Source organism: Sminthopsis crassicaudata, chromosome 4 (genome assembly GCF_048593235.1).
Source record: "Sminthopsis crassicaudata isolate SCR6 chromosome 4, ASM4859323v1, whole genome shotgun sequence".
NCBI lineage: Eukaryota > Metazoa > Chordata > Mammalia > Dasyuromorphia > Dasyuridae > Sminthopsis > Sminthopsis crassicaudata.
In genome coordinates, this window is record NC_133620.1 from 444,277,570 (window position 1) to 444,288,934 (window position 11,365).

At 36.5% G+C, this 11,365-nt stretch overlaps 1 long non-coding RNA gene across 1 annotated transcript; it reads left to right on the forward strand.

Annotated features, from left to right (window-relative positions):
- The first annotated feature begins 6,111 nt into the window (after positions 1–6,111).
- Positions 6,112–7,631, forward strand: LOC141541437 (uncharacterized). Its single transcript, XR_012481805.1, has 2 exons — positions 6,112–6,172; positions 6,999–7,631. It is a non-coding gene; the product is annotated as an uncharacterized LOC141541437 (long non-coding RNA).
- Positions 7,632–11,365: the final 3,734 nt, after the last annotated feature.

An 11,365-nucleotide genomic window follows, 5' to 3' on the forward strand; every position in this document is an offset into this window, starting at 1 on the left:
TAATTGAGCAATGAATTGCTGTCCCTCCCTTATGGCTTTCTTGAATATCTTGACAAGCTGAGTTAAGCAGAACTTTGCTCTTCACTAGGCATGACTGCCTACAAAATCTGTCATTCATTATATCTCCTAGAACTTTGGTGGCTTACTCTCCTGATCTTTTTAAACTCATGAAGTCACAGCCTAGTATAATATTCCTTCATCTTAGATCTGGGCTAAAAACAAATGTAAAGAAAAAGATAAGATAGATATCCAAATCATTTATGCTTCCTACCATTTTCCTTTTTATAAATATAATATCATTAAAAAAATAATAGATACCCATGTTTAAAAGTCACACAATTGGTGTCCCAGATAAAGAAGATTCTTTCCCCACTCATAGACTTGCAAAATTCCTTCCCTTCACATTTAAATATGGAGTTGACAGGAAAGAAGGATGAGTCATCTGAGTATCTCCTTTGTAAGCATTGTCAGTACATTGTATAATAAATACTCAAACAACTCCTTTCCCCTAAGTGGTGAAGCCATCTGAAAAGATGCTCTGTGACCTGGGCAAATCATTTAACATATATGTATCTGCTTGTGTTTCTTCAATGATAAAATGAGGATAATGATGGCACAACTTTCAGAATTGTAAGGATCAAATGGCATTGTATTTGTAAAGTGCTTAGCACGATGCCCATATATAATAGGTGGTTAATAAATAAATAATAAAACTTTCTGGGCATGTTTATAAGTATTGGATTTTCAATGGCTAATCCCAGTTCATTGTAATAATTATAATGTAATGATCATATATTTGATTTTCATAAATTGAATTAATAATTCATAATGATTGATGTTTTGATTTCCTCATGTATTTTAACTTATTATTAACAATCAATCAATAAGCATTTATTAATCATCTATGCTCTACCAGGAACTGTGCAAAAGGTCTATAATAATAGTAGTAAACAGGTCTTTAAGATTTGCAATTTGCTTTATATAGTTGATCTCATTTTATTCTCACACTAACCCTTTATGCTAGATGCTGTTATAAACTTTAATTTATAGAAGAGGAAGCTGAGAATGAGAGAACCTAAGTCACTTTTCCATGGTGAAATAATTAGGAAGTATCTGGGGCATTATTGAACTCAAATGTTATCGATCCAAGTCCAGAGCTCTACCACCTAGCTGCTTCCTGGGAGGACAACCTACCATCACTCAAATTTCCATGAAGGCTTAGTTTTTTAAAACTCACTTCCTTGCTAAAATTTTATAAGATATGTAGAATAAATATTTATATCCCCATTTGACAGATTGGGAAATTGCAATCCGGAGAGATAAGATGATTTATCCAGGTAGATAACAGAAACTGTGTTAGGATCCATATTTAATTCACATACCTGGAATCCAAAGTCAGCACAAATGCAGCAGCCAAAGGTAAAGCTTTCATCAAAAATTATTCATTCCATCCTAAAAAGAGGAATTGTAAGCAGAGTCTCCATGATTACATGTCAATATGCTAGAATAGGGATTCTTTTTGTCTATGAATTGCCAGGATGGTCACTGTGACTCCTTTGAACTCTAACATGCTGTTATCCCATGCTGCTGGAAAGCCAGTATAAAATGAAGGAAATATTTCAATGAAAAATGGAGGTATCTTACTTATATCGCTCAAATCCTGGCCATAGAGGCAGCTTCCTAGTCCTTTGTTCCATGCTCATAGCATCAATACTAGCTACAAAGGGCTGATTTCATAGTGATGGTGCTGGAAATTATCACAGAGGTCAGCTAATCCTACAATCTCAGGCAAAGTCCATTCTCTCCACAGGACACCATAAGATTGCTTTACTAGAATTACACATTAACTCCTTAACTTTTTGGTTTGTTTGGATATTTTTTTAAGTATTTAATTTGGATTTTACAATGGATAAATAATAATCAACATTCTTTTTCTTTCTTTTTTCTTTAATATAAGAGATATGAATGGGAAAGATAATAGTTTGATATGCTTTTGTTTAATTCAAAAATTGGAATTGAATCTATTAAAAACAAGAACCAAATACAGTTTTCTGAGGGAAATGGAGCCACAAACAGAAGAACATCTCCATAAGTAGAGGTATGACAAGTTCTAGAGAAAACAAACAAGGCAAGAATAAATAAATAAAAGGCAAGAGAAGAGGGATGAGGAAATTTGGTAGATGAAGAAGGAGAATAAATCCAGGAAACAAAAGATAGAGGAATCTAAAAATTCCAGCTCCTAAGTCAGAAAGCTCCCCGATAAGCAAGGGAAGAGGTAAGGACTGTCAGATACTATAATAGAGCACAAATCAGTCAGAATGTATGCTGAAAGGCAATTCTGGGATTGACTATAGGATTTTCCCTCCTGTGTTTTCTTTGATTCCACAATGTGGGGAAAGATGGTTTGGCTGGCCAGACTATCCCTCTTCTGAATGGGGAATGTTAAGGAGAAAGCCCCTTCCCAACCCTAGAACCTTGTACAGAAAAGAGGAGCTAGCCAGGGTGTGTGATTCTTCCCATCCTGATCTCACAACATCATCTTCCTACATTTCTATAGTGAGATAAAGTTGAAAGCACTCTACCTCCATGATCTCAGATGATACTTATAATAACTCTGTGAGGTAAGAACCATTATCCCCATTTCACAGATGAGGACACTGAGTCTAAGAAAAGTCAATGGCTTACCCAAAGTTACCCAGTGAATAAAATTAGCTGAAACCTCAGGGTTTCCTGACCCCAAAATTCAGTACTCTATCCACTATACTTCCTAGACTACATTTGATGGGTTCAACCCCACTGCTGCCAGTTGAGGGGCAAAAAGGTTAGTTAAAGTGAACAACTCTTCTTAGCTATCTAGACTACAGAATCAGAAGCTTTCTACTTCTTCCCACTTGATTTTCTCAAACACTCCGATTATTGAAAAGTGTTTCTATTGGCAGAGCCCAATATCTCCTCCCCAGGCCCTTCCATTTTGGGCCTCCTAGCCTCTATGAAGACCCTTTTTCTTTCATAACTTCAATATGAAACTTCTTCCTTACTCCTGACATCACAAAGAATCTAAGAAAACACCTGAATCATTCTCTTGCCTCCAAACCAACATGATGTACTAAATAACTACAAATGGAACCGCTGAACTTCCTCCTAGCTGTAATCTCTCATGGGGGAGGAAAAGTAAAGGGATTTTTAAAACTTCCCTTCAGTTCCAAGTCATGGACTTAGTATTGAGTTTCTAAAATTGTAGTTGACTAAATGGGGTGGGGACTGGGTGACAAACAGGATTGGATCCTTTCCTGTTACCATCATTGCCATTGCCACCTTCTTCATCATAAATGGTACTTCTAGTGCTTTGCAAAGCCCAGTCATCTGATCATCATGAACTTTATCATCATCAAGCAATCAGTATCACCATCATTACTGAAGCCAGAAGGAATACACCTTTATACAGCGATATCCTCAGGAGTAACTCACTTCAAATAATAAAACCAAAGAATGATTGATTTATAATCAGAAGGGAGTTCAGTCATCTTATATGGTTTTATCATTTTATGAGAGAATATATTGAGATTCTGAGCATGAAAGTGATTTAAACAAAGTATTACAGGGAATAAAGAAGAACCAGCATTAATCCAGATCCCCAACCTTATCCCCCAAGTTTTTGCGTTAGTGTCATGCAACATTAAATGTAAATACACATATACACATACACAAATATCACACACACACACACACACACACACACACACACACACACACACACCTCTTTAAAATAAATCCCTGATTTTGATGAGCAAGAAAATCTCTTTTTCAAGGAATCAGATTGTAAATTCCTTCATATGAAAATGAGAGACAATTTTGTAATTTTTAAAAATCCTCCTTTATTATGTTTAGTGTGCATACAAGTAGCAAATATAGATGTTTTTCGACCATTTTCCTTTAAATGTATGCCCTCCACTCCTATTCAAACCAATCCTCTGGATATTATCAGCTCAGTCTCTGTCCATGGGGCTTCCAGATCAGTTCTTTTATTCAAAAATGTTGTTTGGCAATCATTTATATACCACATGGATAAAAATATCAAAGTTTGAGACAGAACATGCAAATGGAACATATTAGTATATTCCTAGAGTAAATCAGGGTCTCATCTCCTGAGCTTCTTTTAGGTGGAGGGATATTCTCCAGAGCTTGCAGAGCAAATAGAATAAAGATTATCTATCTTGTTTACTTTTTATTGGAAATGTGACCCTTTATGTGGCTTTGTCTCAAAGACAGATAGACAGACACAGAGAGACAAAAAACTCAGAGAGATAGAGAGAATTAACAAATGATTGACCTGGAGAATGATTTCATGCTGTGACAAGAGAAAGCCCTACCTTATCCTATGATGTTCCAAGGACTTGATAAGATCACTGTTGTATAATAACCTAAAAAGCATTAAGAAATATTTATGAAATAGGAGGCAACATGTTGTAATAGAAAAACATGATCACTGTGCTTACATCACATTGATTTAGGGCATAAAGATGATAATGGTGTGACAAAAACAGAAAATGCATTATTTTAAGAATAAAGGAAAAATCTTTTTCATATTGCTCCTACCAGATAATGCCTCATCCATGTAGATAATCCCGGTGATCCCAGATAGAAATAATCTCTCACTGCCCTGTCAATCTACAGCATGGAGTCAGTATATCTCTTACAGTATTTGCCTTTTCTTATGCTGAACTACAATCATTTGTTAATCTGGTATCCTTTGATTAGAATACAGATTCTGGGTTGAAATGCTGCTCCAACAGTTTCTTAGCTGTGTGACCTTGGAGAACTGTTTTAAACTTTTTCAAACTTAGTTTCCTCATTAGTACAATGGGGAAAATCATACCACCTACCTCCCAGAATTGAACTGAGGGTCAAATAAGATAGTAAATGTAAAGGGCTTACCAAATCTCAATGGGTGAGATAAATTTAAGGAAATATTAATAATACTAAAGTTGAGGAAAGGAACTTTAGCATATTCATCTTTTACTCTAAGAAGCTCTTAAAAGAGAATTTTGCTCACATCTAATTGCTAAATAGGTGAATAGATGAATGAATTAATGAATGAATTATTGTATAAATGAATGAGTGGATGCATGAATGCATGGATTAATTGCCACTTACTCCCAAACTTTGTGTTGTTCACTTAAAAGAAGATCGTGGGAATTTAGGGAAGACTTTCTCTTAGACTTGGGAGAGGACATAGTGGAGCATGTTTGAGGGTACTTTAAAAAGTGGTTGTGTGTAGGTTGTGTGGACCTAAAAGGTGAATATCCCATAGAAATAAGTTTAGGTGAAGTTAAGGGTAAGGTAAAATGATCCCAGGAGAGACAAGCAAAGGATTATAGGTATAAAGATGAAAGATCTAAAAGTCCATATATTTTAACATCCTCCTTTTAAAGAGGAGGAATCCAAAGCCTGGCAGTTGAAATAATTTGCCCTATCACATAGATATTAAGTGGCTAAGTAAAGATTTGAAATTTGGTCATGGTAACTCCAAGTGAAGGACACTTTCCACTGTCTTATACATCTCATACAGAACATGGCACGAGGTCACATGGAAATGTCTAAAACTGGACAGATCCTCAGTGACCAAAGGTGCCAGAGCTTTTACCCAGTGACTAAACTTCAAAGCACTGTCCTTGTTTGCTATTTAACCTGAGAGATCTTAATCTTTATAATGAATATGCCCAACTGCAACCATCATCTAGATTCCCCCTTATCCCAACAACTGCCTCAGACATGCCTTAGCATGTCCCAATGAAAAGGACGTTGCCTTCAATTGGAAGAACATAATTTTAGCCAAGGCTAATTCATTTACCACTTCTGTGACTTCACATGAAACATCTGACTTTTAAAACATTGATATTTTTATGTATAAAATGAGTCAATTAGATGAGATGCCTCCCAATATCACTCAGCAACTCAATGATCCATGTACTAGCACATGTCAATGTCTGTGAGTTTAGAGAATGTCAGGAATTGTCTGACACATGCCAAGAATTAGGAAAGACATACTTCCTTCTAGAGAGCTGAGACTTATTCTTACAGATCACCCTAGTTTGCCCTATAAAAGGTGTCCCTGCCTCTAGATCCTCATCCACACTGGTTTTTCAGCAGAGAGTTCCTGTCTGGGATCAAGGTGAGTGTCTGCATAGGATCCACAGAGAGGATTGGAGCAGGTATTCAAGGAGAAGGAAGAAAAAGAGCCGGGGAATAGAGGAATTAGAGAAGAAGCAATATTTGGGATGAAGAAAGATGGATAGAAAGGCTGAAAAAGAGGAAAGAGTTAAAGTGAATGAGAAATATAAGAGCTGGTGAAGAAGAGATGCTTGTACTTTAGATTTTGTCTAGAGAACCAGTTTGGATGCTCTCAGAAAATGACCAGAAAAGAGTCTAGAATCTGTGTGAGGGTGGTGGGAAGGAGGAGCAATAATCTGTTTCTGGAAACTTGAATGAACTGGAATTCAAAAGGTTTCATCAAAATATTCAGGGAATTCCTTCCTTCCTTTTCATTGGACATTAACAATACTATTCAACTTTTAAGGTTCTATATAATTTTCCTAGTTTTACAATTTCCAATTTTACAAATTTATAATACAATACATACAATACAAATGTAAATTTACAAATTACAATTACAAATTTACAATTTACAATTCATATACAATAAGTATATGTATCTGCCTAATTACAAAGAAAGGGAAAGAGAAAGAAAAAGAGGCAGAGAGAAACAGGGAGAGACAAAGAGAAAAACTTGATAATCTCTTAAACAATGGAAATTGAATGTTCTTTCAGCTCAAATTCTAAACTAGTGTATTTTAATACAAAAATGATTTTTAAGCTTTTTCTTTTGGGATGTTGATGTCTTCTATATGAGATTCTCCATCAAATGGGTGATTAATTCCAGTGAAGAAAGCTTTAAGGCTCAATTTCATTTTCTAAAAAAACATTTTATTGTCTTTCAGGTTCACTGAAGTCCCACCAAGATGTCCTGCCAGCAAAGCCAGCAGCAGTGCCAGGCCCCTAAGTGTACCCCTAAGTGTCCTCCCAAGTGTCAGACACCCAAGTGCCCACCCAAGTGTCCTCCTAAGTGTCCTCCTCAGGCTCCATGCCCTCCTCCAGTGTCTTCCTGCTGTGGCTCCAGCTCTGGAGGATGCTGCAGCTCTGGAGGGTGCTGTGGGTCCAGCTCTGGGGGATGTTGCAGCTCTGGCTCTGGGGGTGGCTGCTGCCTCTTTTCCCATCACAGGAGATCTCACAGACGCAGACACCAGAGGTCTGACTGCTGTGACAGTGGCAGTGGACACAGCCAGCAGTCTGGGGGCTGCTGTGGAAGCTCTGGAGGCTGCTGTTAATCTGGTATCTTGACCCACGAAGAGCTGAAGACTCAATTAATTGCTTCCACTCCCTTTTCTCTTCATTGCTTAGCCTTCTGCTTCTCTCCATAGTTTTGAACTGTTTGTATATATTTTAGGTGATAGAGACAAAGTCTATCATTTCATTTTTTCTCAATTCCCCACCGCCATCTCCACTGCAATGCAAACCATCCTTCTCTTCCTCATTTATCCTAAGCAACAATAAAGTTTATTTTTCTGGACAAAGGTGCCTCTTGTTCTCTATTATTTTCCATTATGACTTCTTTCAAGAGTGTTAATATTTCCAGAGACCATCCAGGTAGAAATAGTTAGTGTTCACTTCAATTCACTTCAATCAGACACAAGTGACCATAGAGTGTCAATAGAACAATTATTTAATTATGACAACCAATCTTCCCTGAAAGGATAAACATGCTAAGGCACAGGTGCTTCTGGCTCTGAGTTCTTGGGGAAAGGCCAAGGTTAAAAAGAGAGCAGCTAATTAGGTAGGAGAAGCATCTTGAAGCAGAAATTTTCATGGAACAGAGTCTGGAAGAAGGATTCAGAGGATTCAGCTCTTAACATTAAATCATTCAAGGTTATAATGTCTAAAATATCCATGATCTACCCTTCCTTAGCTTTTCCTCTCTGTACTTTTCCTGGCTGGCTATTTGATCTAGAACACAGGCATATCCAATATTATCCCCCATTCTCAGTTTTCAGAAAAGCTTTCTGTTCGATGCTGAATTGTCCCTGTTTCATTGGTTACAGTCTCATAATCTCAGAAATTTTATAGTGTTTTCAAAGTTTGCCCTGGTCCTTCTAGGTTCCTCTTTTCACTTAATGGAGTTCCTCCAATTCCAGAGACCAGGACCAAACCCAAGTTCTGTGTCCTGACTCCACAAATCTACTTTATTTAGGGGTTTTCTGGACCCTTAATGGCCTTCTCCTTCTCACTCAATTCATATCTCAGGACTCCTAGCTCAAAGCTACATTTCAGTTACAGAAACTGTGTTGGAGGGCAATTAATTAATGATTGGAGTTTGGCAACAAAGAAAGGAGAAAATGCACCTTCTTTTCTTCTTTGTAAATATGGAGCACTTTGGCTATGGAATAGGACATATATTGTCATACTCCGTTGGTTTGTTGGCTAAATTTGTGAAGTTTCTTCTAATTTTCTCTTTTATTCTTTGTTTTAAGGGATAGCTCATTAAATAGGGCATAGGGGATGAATTCATTTGGATATCATAAAATGTCAAACAAAATATACCAAAATTTAAATTAATTCTTTATAATTAGGTAACCCATACTGAAGAGCTTGGAATCCTCATTGCAATTTTCACCTTGACAAGTCAAGTCCAACAGAGCAAAGTTACATCTCCCCTCTTGTGTTCTAGGGGGGACATCTAGATAACCAGAATCTGTGTATCTTTTTCTAAATGAGCTCCCATTTCAGTGGGTTCTTTTCAAAATTAATTTCTAGTAACTATTATCTCCCATTTTTCACTGATACTTTTTTTATTTTAATAGTTTTTATTTACCATATATGCATGGGTAATTTTACAACATTGGCAATTCCCAAACCTTTTGTTCTAATTTTTCCCCGCCTTCATATGCATATATATATATATATATACATATTCAAGAAATTATTTTGCTGTACAAAAAGAATCGGACTTTGAAATAGTGTACAATTATCCTGTGAAGAAAATCCAAAATGCAGGTGGACAAAATTAGAGGGATTGGAAATTCTATGTAGTGATTCATAATCACCTCCTAGAGTTCTTTTGCTGGGTGTAGCTGGTTCTCACTGATACATTTTAATGGTTGTTATCACAATATTATTTAATAAATTAACATCAGTTAACTTTTACTAAAAGATTTAATGAGAAAATACAGCAATTAGATGGAGTTAGAAGCACTTACATAGTGTGCCAGAACTGGAGTCAGGAAGACTCATTTTTATGACTTTACATCTGGCCTCAGATATTTCTGGCTTGGACAAGTCAATAACATTATTTGCTTCAATTTCCTCATCTGCAAAATAAATTTTAGAAGGAAATAGCAAACCACTCATATCTTTGCCAAGAAATCCCCAAACCTGGTGTCCAGAAGAGTCATACAAGACTGAAATGAGTAAACAAGAACCAGCAAGAACAGAAGTATAAACATTTCCCCCAATCCTGACATCTGGGGCTCTACTCATCCATGTAGCACTTAAGATGCTTAATAGAGTGGATACAGCCTTAAAATAGTTGCTACAAAGTATTCACCTTCACCAAATTCACTTTGTGAAGTAGCACAATTGATGAATGAATTGCTTATGGCTTTCTTGGATACCCTGACAAGCTGAATTAAGCAGGACTTTGCTCTTCACTGGGCTTGATTGGCTACCAAATTCTGTCATTCATTATATCTCCTAGGACTTGGTGGCTTTCTCTCCTGATTTTTTGAAACTCATAAGATTATAGCCTAGTATGATATTCTTTCATCTTGCACCTGTGCTAAAAAACAAATGTAAAGAAAAGAATAATAAGATATCAATCTAAGAATAGATACCCATGTTCAGAAGTCACATATTTGTATCCCAGATAAAGAAGCCTCTTCCCCCACTCATAGACTTTCAATATCCCTTCTCTTTACAATTAAATATAGATTAGCAAGAAAGAAGGATGAATTATCTGGTTATCTCCTTTGTAAACTTTGTCAGTTTATAGTATAATATTTGCTCAAAAGACTCCTTTTTTTTAAGTGGAGAAGCCTACTGAAAAGATGACCCAGACAAGTCACTTAACTTATGTCTTGGGTTTCTTCAATGACAAAATGGGGGTAATAATGGCATCTACCTCCCAGAATTGTTGTGAGTGTCAAATGATATCACATTTGTAAAGTGCTCAGCACAGTGTCTGGTACATAGTAGGTAGTTAATAAATTGTCAATGGGGTCCTTTTGAATTCTAATATTTTATAATCCCATGATGCTGTGAAGTTATTTTTTTATTTTTTAAAATTAATTTTATAATTATAATTTTTGACAGTACATATGCATGGGTAATTTTTTTAACAGCATTATCCCTTGTACTCACTTCTGTTCCAAATTTTCCCCTCCTTCCCTCTATCCCCTTCCCTAGATGGCAGGCAATCCCATACATGTTAAATATGTTATAGTATATCCTAGATACAATATATGTGTGCAAAACCGAATTTCTTGTTGCACAGAAAGAAATGGATTCAGAAGGTTAAAAATAACCTGGGAAGAAAAACAAGAATACAAACAGTTTACACTCATTTCCCAGTGTTCCTTCTCTGGTGTAGCTGATTCTGTCCATCATTGATCAAATGGAACTGAATTAGGTCTTCTCTATGTTGAAGGTATCCACTTCCATCAGAATATATCTTCATACAGTATCATTGTTGAAGTGTATAGTGATCTCCTGGTTTTTCTCATTTCACTCAGCATCAGTTCATGTAAGTCTCTCCAAGCTTCTCTGTAATTCATCCTGCTGGTCATTTCTTACAAAGCAATAATATTCCATAACATTCATATACCACAATTTACCCAACCATTCTCCAATTGATGGGCATCCATTCATTTTCCAGTTTCTAGCCACTACGAAAAGGGCTGCCACAAACATTTTGGCACATATATCCCCCTTTCCCTTCTTTAGTTTTTCTTTGGGATATAAGCCCAGTAGTGATGCTGTGAAGTTATTACAAAAAGTCCTTTTCAGGAGAAGGGAAACACTCCAGTGGAAAATGGAGGGAACTTCATTGTAGCCCTCAAATCCTGGCCACTGAGACTTCCTACCTTCCTAGTTCTTTGCCACATGCTCACAACCTCATTATTGGCCACATCTGGCTACTTTCATGGTGATGGTGTTGGAAGTTATCCCAGAAGCCACCCCTTTTACTGTCTCAGGCAAAATCCCTTTTCTACATATGACACCACTGAGACTGCTTTACTAAATGACACATTAATTC